The sequence below is a fragment of the Coturnix japonica genome, chromosome 7 (genome assembly GCF_001577835.2).
Source record: "Coturnix japonica isolate 7356 chromosome 7, Coturnix japonica 2.1, whole genome shotgun sequence".
Lineage (NCBI taxonomy): Eukaryota > Metazoa > Chordata > Aves > Galliformes > Phasianidae > Coturnix > Coturnix japonica.
In genome coordinates, this window is record NC_029522.1 from 5678832 (window position 1) to 5698867 (window position 20036).

Sequence of the window (20036 nt, forward strand, 5' to 3'; positions counted from 1 at the left end):
GGTGTCGGTGGGTACGGGCGGTTGGGGTGTTGTAGGGTGGGGTGGGTTGTGTAGGGCTGGGTGGGTGCGTGTAGGGTGGGGTTTGGGGTGTTATAGGGGGTGTGGTGTTGTAGGGTGGGGTTTGTGGTGTGTAGCCGGGGGTGTGGTTTGTAGGGGTGGTGTGGTGTGTAAGGGGGGTGTGGTGTGTAGGTGGGGTGGTGGTTTGTAGGGGGGTGTGGTGTGAGGTGGGGTGTGGGTGTGTAGGGTGGTTGTGGTGATGTAGGGCGGATTGTGGTGGTAGGGTTGGGGTGGGTTGTGTAGGGTGGGTGGGGTGCGTAGGGTGGGGTAGGGATGTCGGTGTTGAGGGAGGTGTGGTGTGTAGGGGTTGTGGTGTGTAAGGGGGGGTGTGGTGTGTATTGTGGGTGTGGTGTGTAGGGGGGGTGTGGTGTGTAGGGGGGGTTTGGTGGGTATGCGGGGTTCGGCTCCGCTGTAGGGGGTGTGGTGTGTTAGGGGGGTGTGGTTTGTAGGGGGGTGTGGTGTTACGGCGGTTGTGGTGTTTGTAGGGTGGGTGGGGTGTGTAGGGTGGGTGTGGTGTTAGGGGGGTGTGGGTTGTAGGGGGTGTGTGGTGTGTTAGGGGGGGTGTGGTGTTTGGCGGGCGGATTTTGGTGCTGTAGGGTGGTGGTTTAGGGTGCCGGTGTGGTGTGATAGGGGGTGTGGTTTGGTGTGTGGGGGGTGTGTGCGGTGTAGGGGGGGGTGTGGTTGTTAGGGTGGGGTGTGTGGTGTGGTAGGGTTCGGGGTTGGGGTTGGTGTCGTAGCGGGGGGTGTGGTAATGTAGGTGGGGTGTGGTGTGTAGGGTGGGGTGGGTGTGTGTGTAGGGGGTTGGATGTGTTGGGACCGTGGTGCGTTTAAGGGGGTGTGGTGTGTAGGGTGGTGGGTCCTGTAGGGTGGCCGGTGGGTGTGGTGTGTAGGGGGGGTGTGGTGTCGTAGGGAGGGGGTGTGGTCTGTAGGGTGGCGTGTGTCTGTGTAGGGGGCGGTGTTGGTGTGGGTGTAGTAGTGTGGTGTGGTGTGTGGGGGGTGTTGTTGGTTTCGATGTAGGGGGTGTGGTGCAATTGTAGGGTGGGGTGCGGTGTTGTAAAGTGGGGTGTGGTGTGTACGGCGTGGGTGTGTATCGTGTGTAGGGCGGGTGGTGTGGTCTGTAGGGTGGGGTGTGTTGTGTAGGTGGGGGTGGTGTGTGTAGGGGCGGTGGTATTTAGGGGGGTGTGGTTTGTAGGGGGGGTGTGTGTTGAAGGGTTTGGTGTGTTGTAGGGGGGTGTTGGTGTGTAGGGGGGGTGTGGGTGTTTAAGGGGGTGGTGTGTAGGGGGGGGTGTTTGTGTGTAGGGTCGTGGGTGTGTGTGTAGGGGCGGTGTGGTAGTGGTAGGGTGGTGTTGTGTGTGTAGGGGGGGTTGGTGTGCGGGGGGGGTGTGTGTGTAGGGGGTGTGGTGTGTAGGGGGGTGTCGGTTTGTAGAGGGGTGTGGTGTTGTCGGTGGGGTTGGTCTTGTGTATGGTGTGGTTGTGTGTGTAGGGGGGGTGTGGTGCGCAGGGGGGTGTGGTGCTGTAGGGGGTGTGGTGTGTTAGGGAGGGTGTGGTTGCTGTAGGCGGGGGGTGATGTGATGTTAGAGGTGGGTGTGGTGTGAGGGGTGTGGGTGTAGGGGGTGTGGTGTGTAGGGGGGGTGTGGTGTGTTAGGGGGGGTGGTGTGTAGGGGGGTGTGGTTGTGTAGGTGGGTGTGGTTTGTAGGGGGGGTGTGGTGTGTAGGGGGGCGTGTGCTGTGTACGGGGGGATGTTGGTGTTAGGGTGGGGTTGGGTGTGTGTAGGGTGGAGGTGGGTGCGTTAGGGTGGCGGTGGGGTGTGGTGTGTAGGGAGGGTGTGTGTGGAGGGGGTGTGGTGTGTAAGGTGGGGTGTGGTGTGTTAGGTGGGTGTGGTTTGCTTAGGGGGTGTGTGTGTAGGGAGGTGTGGTTGTTAGGGGGGTGTGATGTGTAAGGGGGTGTGGTGGTAGGGGGGGTTGGTTGGTTAGGTGGGGTGTGGGTTGTAGGGGGTGTGGTGTGATACGGGGGGGGTTTTTGGTGTATTTAACGGCGGTTGTGGTTTGAGGGTGGGTGGGGTGTGTAGGGTGCGGTGTGGTGCTGTAGGGGGTGGTGTGGGGTTGTAGGGGGGGTGTGTGTGTTGTTGGGGGGGGTGTGGTGTGTTGGGGGGACTGTGGTGTGCTTAGGGGGGGTGTGGTGTGTAGCGGGGGGTTGTGGATGTAGGGTGGTTGGTGTGGGGGTGGGGTGTGGTGTGTAGGGGTGTGGTGTGTAGGGTGGGGTGTGGTGTGTAGGGGGGGTGTGGTGTGTAGGGTGGGGTGGGGTGTGTAGGGTGGGTGGGATGTGGTGTGTAGGGGGGTGTGGTGGTAGGGGGGAGGTGTGGTGTGGTGTGTAGGGGGTGTGGTGTTAGGCGGGGGGGTTGTCGTGCCGTGTGTAGGGGGGTGTGTAGGTCTGATAGGGTGGGGTGTGTTGTGTGGGTGGGGTGTGTGTGTAGGGGGGTGGTATTAGGGGGGTGTGGTTGTAGGGGGGTGTGGTGATGTAGGGGGGTGTGGTGTTTAAGGGGGTGTGGTGTGTAGGGGGGTGTGCTCGGTGTGTAGGGGGGGGTTGGTGTGCGCGGGGGGGTGTGGTGTGTAGGGGGTGTGGTGTTGTAGGGGTGTGGTGTGTAGGGGGGGTGGTTTGTAGAGGGGGTGTGGGTGATGTGGGTGGGGGTGGTGTGTATGGCTGTGGTGTGTGTGTAGGGGGGGTGTTGGTGTGCAGGGGTTAGTGTGGTGTGTAGGGGGGGTGTGTGGTGTGTCTTTAGGGAGGGTGTGGTGTGTAGGGTGGGTGGGGTGTGATAGGGGGGGTGCGACTGTGGTGTGTAGGGTGTGGTGTGGTGTAGGGTGTGGTGTGTGGGTGGGGTGTGGTGTGTTGGGGGGTGTGGTGTAGGGGGGTGTGGTGTGTAGGGGGGGTGTGGTGTGTAGGGGAGGCCTGTGGTGTGTAGGGGGGTGTGTGTGTGTTAGGGGGGGTGTGTGGTGTGCGGGGGGTGTGTGGTGTGTAGGGCGGGTGTGGTTTTGTAGGAGGCGGTGTGGTTTGCTAGAGCGGCTTGGTGTGTAGTGGTGGGGTGTGGTGTGTATGCGTGTGTGTGGTGTCGCGGGCGGGGTGTGCGGGTGCAGGGGAGGGTGTGGTGTGTAGGGGTTTTGGGTGAGGTGTGTAGGGGGTTTGGTGAGGTGTGTAGGGGTTGGTAGGTGTGTAGGGGGGGTGTGGTGTGTAGGGGGGGTGTGGTGTGTAGGGGGTGTGGTTGGATGGTGTGTGGGGGGGGTGGGGGTGTGTAGGGGGGGTGGTGTGTGGTAGGGGGTGGGGTGTTGTAGGGGGGGTGGGGTGTGTAGGGGGGTGAGGGTTTGTAGGGGGAGGTGGGTGTGTAGGGGGGGTGCGGGTGTTAGGGGGGGTGGCGTGTGTAGGGGGGTGGGGTGTGTAGGGGGTGGCGTGTGTTAGGGGGGTGTGGTTGTGATAGGGGGTGTGGTGTGATAGGGGGGGTGTGGTGAGGGGTGTGGTGTGGCGCAGGGCGTTGCGCAGGGCGTGTAGTGTGTGACGCGTAGGGTGTGGCGTGGTGTAGGGTCTGGAGTCGGGTGCTTGGTGTAGGTTGAGGTGAGTAGGGTATGGCAAGTAGGGTGCGGTGTGTTTTAGGGTGCTGGTTGAAGGGTGTTGGGTGTGATGTTGGGGGGGGTGGTGTGTGGAGCGGGGTGGTACTAGTGTATGGTGATTGCGTCGGCGTTATAGGTGGGTGGGGTGGGGTGTTGGTTGCGGTGTGATTTTATTAGGAATTATTTTAATAGTATTATTCTTATTTTATATATCTATATTATATATATTTTATTTTATGTACGTAGAATATATACTACACGTAATAATTAATTATTGAACTTTTTCAATAATACATGTTATTTAATATAATATTAATTATTAATAAATATAATTGGTAAATACCATTTATATTCACTACTGATGCAATCTTTTTAACAAAGCTGTGGACTGTCACCTAGTAACACTAACACTGAAAAAAGGAAGCAAATAAAAGCAAGGGGAAGCATGCATACTTGCATTTAAATGATATTTCTGATCCACGTTCCAGCTCAAGGATCAGCTGATGCTCTTAAGTTACAACACTAACTCTAACTAACAGTCCTGGTACTGTAGGCTTGTTCAGAATACTGCAGTGTGTGAGGTACCTGGTCTCTACTGTCCTGCTAATGAATCCCTAACAGCTCCCCCTCAACAAATTAAAAAAGAGCTAATTACCTCTCTCCTCATCTTTTCTGTTCTCTTATTCTTCTTGCACGGCTGTTGTCATGGAACTATGACTTATTTCACGTATGCAATAACATGCTCTGAACACATACCAAAGTTACTGTTCCATATATGCAAACTTATAATAAATGTTCACACATTTTCCTAATATACTGGGACTCCAGATTAACTATGGAAGCTAATATAAAATTATATTCAACTGATAATCACAACACCTACTTGAAAAGTAAATCATTATGTCTCACATTACGGGGAGGTTGCCTTAACATATTTAAACACGATCTTAACTTTGGAAATCAAATATTTCAACTTTACCGAAGCCTACCGGGTCTTGTGTAGAGCACTTTCTTTCAAGCGACAAAAGCAGACAAACTATACTTGTATCTGTGAGCTTCTTCCCTCTTGATATATCAGGACAGAAATCGGTATAGGTTGGCATCAAGTATAACAAACATCAGGCTACTTAGCCACACTGACCTTTCAGAGTAACACTGATCAGAGTTCGCCACCTGTTACCCATGGCAGGGATCTCTATGACACAGGACTTCACTGAGTCCAGTTTGAGCATGCTTTCAATCTTGGCAGTTATGAACGAACAAGATCTCTCTCTCATCGCTGTTAAGAAACAAGATTTTGTCAGACATCATGAATCTATTGGATACGTAGGAATAAAACAAAATACAAAGCAAGGCATTTCACTTACTCGCCATTGCAGTAGAGTAGGAAATGGTTTGGACATTTTGGTCCACCCAGATCTTCCACTATACTGGACAATGTGGTTAAGTTTGTGGTCATTCAGAGGTAGAACCATACTGCATCACTGATGTAAATACTTCTTTCTCTGCCTTTTCTCAAGACTGTCTTTTATCATCATTCAAGTTAAAGTGTTATTTACATACCTTGTATTTGGGGATGCAATCCTGAGGCACAACAGCACTCAATAAACAGTGCTCCCTCCTATAGTAAAGGAATTCCACAGATTACCATATAGGTAATTTTTATTGGCATTTAAGTATTAAATTAACTGCTAAAGTATGTGCCTAACAGACAAATCACATTAATGAGCACATACGCTGGCAAGATGTCAATGAAAGTTCAACTAAATTACTTTGCTTATTCATAGCTTCAGAAATTAGGGGCATGATTAATCCTCATGGCTCCTAGACTGCAAATATCAATAATGATTACGGCAATATTTTAATAGCACGCTAAAAACACTTTAAAATTAATTTTTATACACTCCTTTATTTTTGTTTTTTTCCTTCTTCCAGGGAGACGAGAGGCTTCCAATGAACTATTTTGACACATTTTTCCTGTAATTTGTTTGTGGTACCACTTAAGTATTTATAAATACTGAAACTACACTTAGAGGAATTCTCACCAAACATTCTGTGTCTGAAATCTTAACTCCATTCTTTCTTCTCACCCTTTCTTATTTCTAATACATTAGAAATGAAAGAGATTAAAAGCACAGTCTCTGTTCTTATCATTAGTAATACCTCATTCCCAAACCACACACGAAGCAGTTGGTTGTCTAGAGGGTAACACTTTCCACCTCCATAGCCACCTTGTTATGCAGTTTGGGCTCTCAAGTACTGGAGCTACTTGCTTTATGAGCCATGACCAAATACAAGATGAATTTCTGATAAAGAAATCTGTTAGCAGTCTTGATAATTTGTCTCAAGGCTGGGAAATACTGGACATCTTGGAAGAGCACTTGATAGCTTAGTAGTCTGTGAGCTCATCATCAAGCACAGTGTATCCCCAAGGGACACCAAGAGCATTCTCCCATTAAGACTTTACATAGTGGCAGAAGCAAATGCGAATAAATTATATTACATAAAATGAAATCAAAAATATTGCTGCTGTAGAACTGCAATACCCCAGATAGCGCTAAGTAGCTTCTTTGCCAGTTAATTACTTTGAGACTGCATTATCATTTGTGAACACTGAATATATCTCTCACCATGGCACACACACATGAAATTTGTGGACAACTAAGAATGGAGCAATGAATAAAAACATCAAGTCAGACTGTTTCCTGATAATACTCACATTTTATCCCTATTTTTTTTCCAGTTTGATTTCTCCTCCTCATGCCCAGTGACTGCTCTGTTAAACAAATACATTAAGTAACAGAATTTACTTGAACTGCTGCACTGAGGCATGGCTTACAGTTTACTCTTATTCCTTTTTGTTAGAGACAGAATAAAAAGTTGACTATTTTTGAGTACATCCACTTTCTTTCATGAAAGAAGGGAGGAAAGCATGAAAGGTTTGCAGATTAGAATACAAATGCAAACATATAAAAACAGTCCATCAACATTATTGCATCATGTTCATCCATGGTCACACATACATTAAAACAAATATATTTAACTTCATATAGAGCATTGCAATATACAGACTCATGCACCACTATATTCTTCCTGAGATTTTCAGATAGATATTCTGCATGCAAAGGACTAAACATGACTGTTGGCTTATCGCATTGCTTCCAACCTGATCCAATGGATTTAGGGAACCACTGATACCACGTCTGAATATTAGGTCACGTAAGATAGTGATTATGCTACTTGATATCATCAGCTTCACTTATCTGACAAGGTTTTCAATCTCCAAATTACTTCCATGACAGCCATCTCCAATTCCCACACACATACACAAACTAGGTTCCAAAACTAACAATGCACAATCACTGTCACACACCCAGCATAGCATGGATGCCCACCACAATGTGGTGTAGGACCTGGTATAAGACCACACCCTGGGTTTCATTTTTCTAAGCTTTTCCTTGTCTGTACTTTATCATTCTTATGTTGTTTTAGCTAATGCACAAGAAAGTGTATTGCATGGGACTGGCATGGAAGGAGTACGTACTCATCCAGCTCAATATAAACAGTAATGAGAAAAGAACTGCCAGATCAGAGCTAAGATTAGAACAAGAGATTTCAGCAGGCCAAGAACAATAACTTGCAACAACCTTAAAACCAGAAAAGATAATTTTAGTCTTCCTTCTACTTGCTTGGTAGGCTAACAGATTTAAACCAAGAAGATCTCCTCAAAAAGGAAACACGTGTCTATTTAAATGTTATTTTTGCATAGTTTAAATTCACATCATTTAACTCTTTTTTGTTTATTTTGTTGGTTTCTACTTATTTGGATTTCTTTAGATTACAGGAAAATGAGCACATAACACATTTCCTATTGATTTTTCTAGTGTATTGTCACTAGAAATAGGCAGGCTCAGGTCTCTGCAGTGAAAGCAGCAGTAACTGATACAGTACAGGGCCAGGGCATACAATGAACTCCAACTGCTGGGGATTGACGCTGTACATGAACATTATTATATCACGCCCATTATGCTGCAAGCATGATTTTTACCTGACTCAGTGTGCTGCTTCCCACTTTTAATTAAAAGGTTAGATTCTTTATTAAGTGCTGTTGGGAAGGCAGACACCTCTCATGGTTTTGCTTGGAAGTATGTTGAAGAAATCTATGGAGCACCTCATCAGAAGACAAGTCTGCGTGCAGCTCACTGCTGAACAAGCTGGGATACTGAGAAATCACTGCAGCTTTCTCAAGTACACACAGGGTGTGTGTCTCTCTCAGAGCTACAAAGAATTCAAATGTTAGGTTCCTTCCTATGCTGCAAAGAAGTTGAAGGGAAATAGTTTTTCTAACAGTTGACTCAACAATAACTTTACCTTAAAATATTCAACTGAGTTCAAACTGCCATTTTTTTCCTTCTTATAACATTGTTTAATATCTGAAAATGCCTGGCTGTTTGGAGATGATGTTGCTACGCAACAGCTTCACCTTTCTTTCCTGCTCCTGAGGATGGGCAGGTGGTAATTCCCCCTAAATGTTTTAACCAGACTTGCAAACACCAAAATAGGCAGAAAACTGCTTTCCTGGTGCTTTCATAAGCATGAGCTTATTTCAGATCAACATAATTCTGTGTTCAGGTGGCAGGGTGTTCTTATAGGCACACAAACTCATGACAAAACAGAAAGCTCAAGATAAAGTTTCAGAGAGAAACAAAGAAACATCCACAGAAGGTGAAAAGAAATGAGCTCTGCAGAAAAGCACAATTATGTGGATGCTGATATCTGCCTGATATTAGCAGAGATAATCAAAGATCTCATTACAGCAAGACATTATGCACGTGCTTACCTTTCTATTTAATGAACCGTAGAAAATGAGGTACAAGTTACCAAGGAAATAAATTAAATGCCACATCCAAATATTTGACAACACCTCAGTACCACTTACATGCTTCTTTACAGTGCTGGCATATGATATTTACTGGAAGTTGTACAAGATTTGACTTGCAGCTCAAAGGACTGGAGAATAACTCATCTCTTGATGAGTTGGCACTGAGAGCCTTTGCTCTTCCCATTTGGTACACTCCACTGTCTTTTTAGCATGCTAATTTCCCCCCTTTTAAGACAGTGCTGTATATGCTGATCATGTGTTGCACTGTCGTGTTTTCTTTCATATAGTTGTATCACAGTCCATGACTGTAAGTAATTTCTGGCATTCAGTAAGTCTACAACACCTTGCTTTTCTAGTTCTCAGCCTCTCCCTCTGTCTGCTTCCTTCTGCCCACTGTAATCTCTGTCAGGTTTCATAGGCTGAGCCTCAGGGTCTTTTGCCTGACACGCTGCTGTGCCCTCTCCATCACCTCTCACACTATCACTTTTGCTTAGTAAAGAAAGGACTGGAACAAAAAAAAAAGAAAAATGAGATGAGATACAATATTTTTTCCATGAGAGACCAAAGACTTCTAAAACAATGTTTATGGCACACCTCCAATTCAAATTGATCTAAGTGACCTATAATTGGCTGGAATAGAAAAGAACAAGCAAAAATAGAGTAGCTCAGTTACTTCTTTGTTATGGAAATCCTCTCATCATGAAAAAAGTTTATAAGCTGGCCTGTGACCTCTGTGGGCATCGCTCTCCACCTGCAACATGAGAATTCAGTAGCAAATAATGAAACGCTCAGTGCTTGCAAGGTAGAACTCTATCTGAAGGCACACGAAACTGTGTGTACACCTTTAAACATTACTTAAAACTTGAAACTGGAAAAAAAACACCCAAACACGCGAAATACCAAACCCACTCAAAACGAATGCAACAACAGCAACAGTAACTGACACTGAAATTATTTCTTCCATCACATCTAAAATTAGTATTAATACAATTAAGTCAGTAGTATCTAGCCTTGTTTCTCATTTAGGTGTAATTCTGTACAATTACATGGTACTGCATAGATTACCTCCACTTTGGATATTGCAGCCACAGGCGTACCGTGGAAAAGATTTATGCAAGTGATTACAGCTCCATATTCAGAGAATCTGAATAAAGGAAGCAAAGAGGAGCTCTTCAGATGGCCTTCTCCAGTATGTAAGTATGGAGACTAACAAAGATTCATAGCACCACAGTTTTGCTTAGTTCAGCATGAATACATGTGTTATCTTTAACTTCACTTGGTTGTGTTTACCTTTGTTTCTATGTGCATATCATTATTTTTTCTCTCCAAGTTTGAATTGGTGTCACTGGTTCACACAGCATGGGTTTCTCCCACTTCAGCACATTACTTGTCTGCTTTACTTCACGTCAGTTTCTGACTTCACAAAGAGCTCCTGGCATCTTGCTACAAATGAATGCTAGAGATAAGCACAAAAAACTAGGCTGAGACTGGACCAGCCTTATATATATAACCAATATGGGTTAATAGCACAAAGAAATCTTAATTTCTTTTGGCCAAACAAGTTTGGACAGGTAGCCTGAAAAGATGTTCATTTAATTTCTCTGTGCCTCTTTAACAGAACGTGGACCATGAGCCCAGTACCCAGATAAAAGATTTTCTGGAGATCACACAATCCCAATCTCTGGTATCTCCTCAAAATAAAGGGACAGGACTTGTCCCTTTAAATGTTTATTACCAGCAAGACAGTTTCTGGAATGCCTGAAGAAAGAAGGTGATGCAGCTGTGCCATCTCACCTTAACATTCCACTGGACACTAATGCAGGTAAACACCTTTCTTGGATCACACACACCACAAAAAAGCGCATCATCATTGGCAGAGCATCATACTTCAGGTCTGTTCTCTGCAATACGGCTCACGATGGGAGATCAGTACTGGGAAGCATCAACACTGTTTGTAATACCTCGAGGTTGTTACATTCATTAATCGCTCTGAATGTTAATGGTCATTTAATCGTATGTTGTGCGATGCGGCAGCAAGTAGTTTGTAAAGGTTAACGAAGCCTTTAAGCAGTTACGATCCTTACAAAATTCCCTGACCTTTGCATAAAAGCTTGTTCCTCTAAAATATTGCTATTGACAGTAAGTGTTGCACCAAGGAGGGAAAGTCCCTGCCTTTGTAACTACTGGCTGTGGACATGGAGGCAGAGCAGAGCTTGAGTAAAGTATTATTAGACTTCTCACAATATACACGCTGAATCAGCATTCACAAAAACCATTCATTAACACGGATTAGAAAAGCATTCAGCAAATGGCTGTGACAAAATTCACTGGCATCATTTGGAAAAGTAACATGCAATGTTGGTGCATCTCAGGGATGCAGTTCAAGATGAGGACTGCAGTTCTCCCGTGCACACAAAAGGTTTGCTAAGGTTGCCACAACACACACAGACACAGATGTCTGTAGAAGCAAGCTGAAAAGCGTGCCCAAAACTGCATAAATGACTCCAGTGATCACCCTTCTTGGCTGTTAGTTTTCTAAGTAGCAGTTTGTGAACAACACCGTGTTTAGCTTAACATATTTCTCAGCACATACAGATTGAGTTCCAGAGCATACTGCATTTGCTGTTTGACTGCACTGTTAGCATCTGACAAACACCTTAAGATGGACTGAAGAACACTCAAGAGAAGCAGTTACCGTAAGTGGAAACTGTAAGCCATTACAGTACATTTAAAGTCAGCAGATCTCAGCACAGCCCAGCTATGACACATTCAGATTTCTAACAAGTGATTCACTATACATAGCAGTCTAGGCACAGGGGCGGCATGAAGTCAGAATGCCTTTCTCTATGGATCCTAACTTCAGAACACAGCATTTGGTGAGTTTTTGGGACCCAGATCAAGGGGAGCTGATGTAGGAATTGGCCAAACTCTAGAGAAAACACACCCAACAAAATTATTTTCTTTAGCATTAATATAAAACACTAGTGGAAAAGAAGGTACTGTGTTATAACCTTTGCAGTGAGGCGGCAGATAGAACATAGGCATTAATAACCTCTACTGTGCAGAATTTATCACCTATGTTACTCTGAATGCTGACGAACCAGAGCGAGTGCCAGCAGAGTTGTCCCTTGCCCCGTCCCCTGGGATGTGCTGGTGTCTGAGACTTCCAGCTCTGGATGTTCAGTGCTCCTTTAGGCATTGACCTGTGCTATTCATCATCAGGTGCAGCAGACTTGTTCTGCAATGATCCTGTCATTTATTCCACTTAAGCTCTCTGTAGCTTGCAGCAAAAAAAAAGGCAACAAACCTACAGGAATGCTTTTTTTTTTTCTCCCAATTGGTCTCTATTCATGGCAATTATATTTCGATTAAGGCAGCACCATTTAATATCTAACACTGCTTACACAAGTGTCATTTTAAACATAGTAAATACCTTCTGAAAACATCAATAACAATATAGTTATTTCCAGCCTCACTAATACACTAGGCAGCTGAATGGCATGCTGATAGTTGACCATTTCTAGTTCTGAAGTTACAGTGTTTGCAGTCCTCATTTGTGACACGATCAGAACATTTATTTCATACAGAAACTGTCTGAGCTGCAGATTCCTGACTTGTTCTGGGCTACAGGACTGACATAACATTTCTGACTTTTGGCTGAAGGAGGGAAGAGAGACTGTGTATTGGCTGCTCAGTAGGCACAGCTGTAAGGCAGCTCTCAATAATGTGCTGCCACCATTCATTCTTGCTTGACTGACTCCTCCTCAACTGAGGAAGAGCCTTTTAGTTGTCCCATGTAACTCACCTCCTACCTTGCTAGTGTCAGCAGAGAGAAGCATTTCAAGACCATTTTGTTCCAGGCATCCTTTCGAGCAGCTGAGGATAGAGGAGAAGGAAAGCAACTCAACTAGGAAATTGAAAAACACAAGGCAGAAGCTTTACCTATGCCAATTTTTTTCAGTTTGCATGTCTTTTTATGCCTGTACCTCTGCTTGTGAAGAGGAGAGAGAAACTGAGCTGCACAGCTGACTTTTCTGGTCCTGGAGCCAACCAGACACCGCCCAAAAGGTTTCACATCTCACAGGCTTGGGCTCTTAGGTGGTTACAGGTGTACTTCTGGGGAGATGATACACGAACTGCAAGAAATAAGATACTATCACACTGTGTACTCTATACGTCCATAATAGTATGAATTATAATAATGAAGACAATCATTTCCAAATATGAGGCATGCTCTAAAAACATGCATCCATTTCCAGAATGGTGAGAAACCAGGGGCTTTTACTGCTTGCCACTCCCCAGATTTTTCTTCCAGTTGCCTTCTGCCTTCTCTTACAATGATTTGTTTTCATCATTAAATATAACTGAGATCTTCTTTCAAGTGAAAGATGTTTTTCTTCTCTATGACATAGAAGTTTGTGAAGGAAGCTAATATTTTTTATTAAAAACCTGATACAGTTAGGACAAAAAAAAACAAACCAAAAACCCTGAGCTCTGAGGCATACAAGCTGGCAGCAGCAACAGTTTTATTGCCTGCGCTTTCATAAAGAAAGCCTTACACTTAGGTAGAGCCTCTGGAAATTGATATAAAAATTGAAAGGAATATTTGAATTAAGCACAGTTTATATTTCCCACAACTAGATGGCCAGTCAAGAAGGTTCTTAAACTCTAGCTGTAAGTTATAAGGCAAAGAAATCTAGTCAGCATCTGTTGCCATTTCAAGACAACTAGATGTGTATGTTAAGGCAAAAATCTTACGACAATATCAAAAAGAAAAATAACATCTAGTGCCTATAAACTGAATAAAAGCTTTCAGACTTCATAGTTTGCTGTATAGAAAATGCATCTGATGTGGATTTCCACTGTGCCACAGGAAGCCAGCCAATCATACCCGTTAATTGATTTCAGAAATGAGTTGAACAACCGCTTCATCTAAAGGACTTTTTCCTTACTGCTCTGCAAGATCTTAACATCATTAGATCATGATACAGTACGTGAAAGGCCAAGTTACCTCCTCTAAGAAGATCCAAAGCCCTCTCAAAAAATAAACGCAAGCAACATGAAATCCCAATCCACAATGTAAGGCACTAAAATAGCAGCTACAGCTACAAAATGAGAGGAACTGGGATAAAGCTGTGTTTGATTTGGAGATTTTGAGGTAACATCGGTATAACAGAATTTACACGTCACAACTTACCCATGGCTGACACCAAAATAACAGTGACCTACTGCTAGGAGCTAATGCAATCATTACTGTCAGGCAAGTAAACAGCAGCCAATCCTAACAATTGCTGTGGATTTAGACCACTTTTGACTTTTCATTGAAACTCTGTCCTTCAGTACTGTGGATGAAAGACAAAACAGAGCTATTGATAAAAATTTATTGGAATAAAAAATAATGCACAAGAAAAATAGGGATAAACTGTCTGGATTTGTTTTTGCAGTAATAAATATAGGCAAACAGCAGGAGCAAGAGAAATATGCAGTGTATACAAGTGCACTTTGCATTTCTCTTCAGCAACATTGCTTGCCTCCTTCCCTTCCAAGCCATCCCCCTCATTTAGCAGGAATTGTATCGTGTATTAAGTTCAACATTCTGGCTTAAAATTATTTCAAACTGAACACTGCAGCAGATTTTGTCCTTTTCTGCCCACAGATATTACAGCGGTTCAAAGTCATGTTAACTCAGATTGTAGAAGCCAAAATTGGTTCAGGGGGCACACAGCAGATGTGCCAGAGTTAAGGGTTATCACTCATTTCCTATTCAGGGGAAGAGACCTGTGCAAGCTCTGTATTGCTTTTTAGAAGTACCCTTTGTTGTTAACTGGATATCCTAGATAATACCAGTAACACCAGACAGACAATGTTTTCTTAGATGGGTTTTGCCTTCTCTCAGATTATGCAGGACACTGACTTCATTACACGGACTGGCACAGCTAAAGGACAAATCACTGATGGTTTGCTTGCCCCTTTGCCCTGACCTATAAACAGTGACAACAATTCTACGTTCGAGACCCAGAGAAACCTTGGAATAAATCTAATACTTTTACAATGACTTTTACTATTTCTCAAGAGATCTTTTTTCTTTTGTTCTTTTAAGATAATTGGCACCATGACATACACTTAGTTTTATGACAAATAGTCTTGATTATTTTATTACTTTTTTTCTTAAACTTAGGTCAGGTTTGGACTCTTAAGGAGCTGGTAGCAACCTGCAGGAGTTATTCACTCCTTTCTCTTCTGCTTTACTGTCCCCTTACAGAGATGGTTGGTATTTCTTTTTGCTTACGTAATATAAAATACTGCCACCAAGACGTACAAAAAGAGCTTCATACAGTCAGTGTTAATAATGACTCATATTTAAAGCCATCCAGTTTTCCCACAGCACAAAGGAGAAGCTTTTGTCTGCCTGGAATCGCTGACTTACACATTGCTCTTTCTGCTGCTTCTACACTTTTCTATTGTTCCACTGGTACCATCCCTGGGAGGATGATAGTGGGGAACAGGGAAAATACACTGCCATGCTTCTTGCACTGCACACCAAATTTGTTTTGTGTTGCACATATCCCACCAAGCTTCCTTCCAGCACACTACGTCTACTACTAATATAAATATTTAAGCCTGTTTCAGTATATCAAATTCCATTGGGAAGTTCTGTAAGGAGTAGTTCTAATGCATGCTTTCTGCTGTGATCTATTCTCCCCAGACTGATCAGATTTCAGATTAATTCTCTTGGCAGATATTTTCTGGATGTGTGGTAACCTGACCTTCAAAAGGTTGTTTTCTCCTATTGTCAGTAGCATTATTCACGTGCCACTACAGCCAACTTTCTGATGCTTCACAGATGCTTAAGCATACACTACACACTGTCTGTATTACAGAAGACTTAGAAGAATAACAATGGTCACACTTAGAGGAAGCTAAAATTCACTGAAATCAGAACAAATACAGTTGCTGATCTTGGTAGGATGTACATCTCACAGACCAATTAATGAATTAAGCAAGATGTCAAGTTGATCATTCAAACCATGTTCCTAGAGTCCCAGTTTGTTACTTAGGGCAATCCATCTCTCACACAAAGACTATTCGTACCAGTTTGGCTTCCCAGTTTGTATGATTTAAGCCAGGAAACTACTCAGGAACTATCTAATTTTAAGAAAATAGTACTACGGTACATAGAAATACAGATGCCAAATAATATTAAGTAAGCTAACACTGTTCAAGTGAAAAGCATTGCTAGAAAAAAAGCCTTGGGTTTGCTACCGGTAAAAGAAAAAGATATTGTTGCTCCCATCAATTTAAGCATCTTGTCTACATCTGCTTACTTCTGCCAAATAGTTCACAGTAATAACTGAGAGCTGCTTTGCAGTGTTACAACCAACCCAAGGATCAATAAGAAAAAAAGAAGTAAATCAGCCAACACCGCAATGTATCAATAATACTGGAAAGGTTACAGGCACATCATTTCTTTGGGGGGTCTTAGGCACTGTAGTTGGAAGCAATCTCCTTGTATTCAACAGCAATACAAGGTACTTACTGAAGAAGTGGCATTAGGCCTCTGTAACAAGTTCAGCTGTGTCCCACCCTGACGTCTTCAAAATTGCTGGGATTGGGAAATGCTACCAATACAATAACAAACGCAACAGAGAGATTGCAAGGTACTCATCAATTTCTAGTTCCCATCCTGGCAAATCAAAGCTAGAGCACAGCAAATTAATTAGCAAAAAGAACAGCACTTTTCCAACTCGCTTTCAAAAGAATGCTGCTCAGACGAACACTGCCAGTTCTGCTAGATTTCTTCCTCCAATCAATACTCCATCATTTTGTCAACATTTGCAACACTGTCATTTTAAATTACATGACAGCCACAGAGGAAGTACCTGATGTGTCCAAATGATGAACCACCAACTCCTGCCACAAGCAATACAGCAGCAACACTTATTTTCTGCTGGGTAATCCACATCATTTCCGCATTACAGCAAATTCTTTTGGAGCTGAAAAATTGCACGTTACAGGCACAGAAACATTTGCCATTCCCAAATCCTTTCTTTTCCCTCCCCCTGCTGTTCTCTCCCTTGTCCATTTGTGTTTAAAACCGAAATGGGAGTAGAAACAGCTGGAACTTCTCATTTCTGTTTCTTCCAGCACTCCCTCATCATTCAAGACCATTTCTCATGCACATCAAAGAATTGCATAGTGCACCACCTACAGAAATACAGATTATGCAGACCATGGAGACAGGCAGGCGCTCATCTCATCATCCTGCTGAACATTTAAGAGATGCCTGAAATGACAGCAGCCCATCAGCTCTTGGGAAAAGCATGCCCCCATAACCACACCATTGCGAGTGGACTTTGTAACAGAGAAGCTTTAACACGAGAAGTGGGTAATGGCAGTGGGACAAGTGCTCAAAAGGTAGGCAAAAAGTACTATTTTATCCGCAGAGCTTAAGACTCTAGAAGCATCATGTGCGTCCACGTTAATATACATAATTTGTATTAAGAATAGAAACCTCTAAATGCGCAATTGTATACATACAAGTTGAACTTAAAACCTTGAAAATCTCTTTGAGTGCATCCTGAGGTGGGCCACAAAAATAATCCAAAGGATGCACCATCTCCCTTAGGAGGACACGCTGAGCGAGGTGGGGTTGTACAGCCTGGAGAAGAGAAGGCTGCAACAAGGGAAGGCTGCGAGAAGCTTGTCAGTATCTAAAGGGGAGCTACAGGACAGAAGAGGACTAACTCTTTAGCAGGGTCTGTAGTGAAAGGACAAGAGGAAATGGCTTCATATTTAAAAGAGTGGAGATTTAGGTTAGTTAGAAGGAAAAAGTAATTTACAGTGAGGGTGGCAAGGCACTGGCACAGGTTGTTCATTGATGTGGTGGATGCCCTGTCCCTGGAGACTTTCAAGGTCAGGCTTGAGCAGGCTCTGAGCACCCTGATATAGCTGTGCATGTTCCAGTTCATTGCAGGGAATCTACACTAGATGGCCTTTGAGTGTCTCTGCCAACTAAAAAGATTCTATGATTTTATGGGTGTTGCTACAGGGTACTGCTTCATCCAGGAGGCTCCCTTGCCTGAACATACAGTATTACCTTGAGTTATTTCAGTTGCCTCAAACACTGGTAAAATGCTTTTGTTTGTTCTCTCTACATTTATCTATCATCTCTCACCACAAAACTTGACATCTTCCACACAACACACATTGTCTATTAACGCCAAATGCCTTTGCAGCCAGCAGCATCACTGCAGGTGAGCCTAAAGCCTGGTAGATGCATCCACCAGAAGGCAGCGTGCCCTCATCCGGCACTAGGATTCCTCACTCGGCACCAGTGCCTGAGAAAACAAAGCTGCCCTCTTAGCTCATTATTTCTACACCACAGTGTTGCTCCTGATACCTAACGTCAAAGATCAACTTTAAGGCAGTAGCACTGCTGCAAGATCTGATGTTACTCTAGAAATGGCAGTTCAGATATGTGGGTGAGTATATTCCAAATATAGGAATGGAAGTGAAAAGCACTTTAAAAGCAAAAGCCTTGAACTAAATTTAAGAAAAGCACCTGATGATAATAAACAGGCTTCTTGAAAGTGATTCCCTGAACTTTGAAGATAATTGATATTTTTTATCTTGTTTAATTGCTTAGATCAAGAAGAAATCTTCTGTGACACTGTTATCTTACTGGTAAATTTTGTACTGGCCCTTCCAGTTTGGACTGTTGAAAGTAATGAATGATCATTGCATAAAATGATCATTCTGCATAAAAATGAAGCATAGATAAGTTAAGTATAAATTATCTCTTCAGAGGAGTCTTAAATCCTATCAATGATAAACAAACTTCTCTGTGGCAAAGTGCTATCTGAGATTCTAAGCATTATTAAAACTACACAGTACGTTCCTAAGAAAGATTTAAGAAAATCTGTAGCTTTAAAGCATCTGTACAACTTCAAGTTTGCTCAGTGTAGCTGCTGCTTCTCTCCTAAGAACATTTTCAGCTTTTTTCCCTTCTTTTTTATTCTGAGGAAAACAACATCCTGGTGATTGTGGAAAGATGAACATTGCATTTCACCACTTACCAGCCTAACGGTGCCAGGCTGTACATGAAGTCCTTGCCTCCATCACGTATCTTCCTCCAAAGCTGGTGGTCCATCATTTCAGCTCACTACTCAGGAGCCCCTGATCTTTTGAAATGCAGGAAGCTACTTCAAGAAGTTACAGCAGTGGAAAGCAGCTCAACAAACTGGGCCGTGATGAGTTGTTTGCCATTGTGTCTAAAATGGCTGCAAATACTACGACTGGAGTGGTGATGCATCAGGTCACAAAATTTCCTAAAAAGAATAAAAATAAACAATATAACAACAGCCTCACATCTATGCAGGATGTTCTTGAATAAATTCAAATGGATCCTTGGGCACTAACAGGTGCTCCTCTGCTTTAATTTTGTGTCATGCAACTGTAGCAATGTTGTGTAGCTGTTTCTAATGGAAAGCTATTAAGAGTTTTGTACCTGTCAAGGATTTAATTAATTCAGACCCAGAACCTAAGCTGGTTAATAAAGGCCTTAATTTACTGTGCCCTTTGGAATGTGTTGCATTCAGTCAGTGTAGATACCACTGAGAAAACATGAAAGCAAGTTTCTCGGCAAGGTTGCACTTTGATTTCCAGTTGCCACCAGGTCTGTGAAGAGCTGGTCAAGAACAGTACTTAAGTATTTCCCCACAGGAGTTATGAATTTTATGCAACCACTTTGTTTTCTGACAACCAAGGCATAGTACAATAAGGAAAATTCCTTAATGCCCATTTTATTACACAGAGCTTGACGTACAAAAAATGCCAGTCATTAGTCTTGGTGAAGATAACCTTTCTTTTCCCCCATCAACGTTTCAGCTCACTGGCATTTCTGACCTCTCTACTTACACAGTGAATGCTGTAATGCTCCCAGTGGATGTTAACAATTGCTTTGTGAATATGTACAGATAGGCACTCCATTCAGCTACTAATATTGGCAGAAAAAAAATGTCAATTTATGTAAATTGTTATGATTATCTTGTAAAAGGCTCTTAAGTGCACATAACGTATAGCAAAGTAAATAACGAATAAATAAATAAACAGTCTGGTGTTGCACATAACAACAAAACCATATTCACTCCTTAGCAGGCTTAAGCTCTCTTTTTAAAAATCAAATAATTTTATGGCTTTTTGCAACAGCATAAAGATGGTGATCATCTTAGTACTCCATGAGAAACACCTTCAAGTAGTCATTTTCCCCTTCAAAGCAGTTTTTCTGTATTACCTACAGGAACAACTCTTAATCCAACTCAACATTTTTCTTGTAGACATACTAACGCTTCTCAAGGAATCACAGAATAAAACAGTCCAAACACTAAGTCTAAATATTTCTACATTAACAAAAAAGAACACTGTTAAAAACTGCAGGTTTACTGATATATTTCTATTAATTTTGTCAGTATAATCAGGGGATAAAATATGGAAAAAAC

At 43.3% G+C, this 20036-nt stretch overlaps 2 long non-coding RNA genes across 13 annotated transcripts in view; one reads left to right on the forward strand and one right to left on the reverse strand.

The window, feature by feature from the left end:
• The window catches only part of LOC107316441, a 311291-nt gene extending 293952 nt beyond the window's left edge, over positions 1-17339 (forward strand). For 5 of the 9 annotated variants that reach the window (XR_001556346.2, XR_001556345.2, XR_004307967.1 and 2 more), the window contains 3 exons: positions 9624-9731; positions 10157-10360; positions 16684-17339. This is a non-coding gene — a long non-coding RNA (uncharacterized LOC107316441). Of the gene's footprint in view, positions 1-9623; positions 9732-10156; positions 10361-11124; positions 12347-16683 lie in introns of those variants that run through there. The other 4 variants (XR_004307965.1, XR_004307966.1, XR_004307963.1 and 1 more) reach the window with 4 other exon arrangements.
• LOC116653677 lies at positions 3981-19626 on the reverse strand. 4 transcript variants are annotated; one of them, XR_004307971.1, is made up of 5 exons: positions 18615-19626; positions 12344-12674; positions 6376-6432; positions 5024-5277; positions 3981-4935 (listed from the first exon to the last, which is right to left on the reverse strand). It is a non-coding gene; the product is annotated as an uncharacterized LOC116653677 (long non-coding RNA). The 4 variants fall into 4 exon arrangements; XR_004307972.1 differs by having other exon boundaries at positions 3981-5277; positions 12344-12414; positions 12525-12674; positions 18615-19625; XR_004307970.1 differs by having other exon boundaries at positions 3981-5277; positions 18615-19625.
• Positions 19627-20036: the final 410 nt, after the last annotated feature.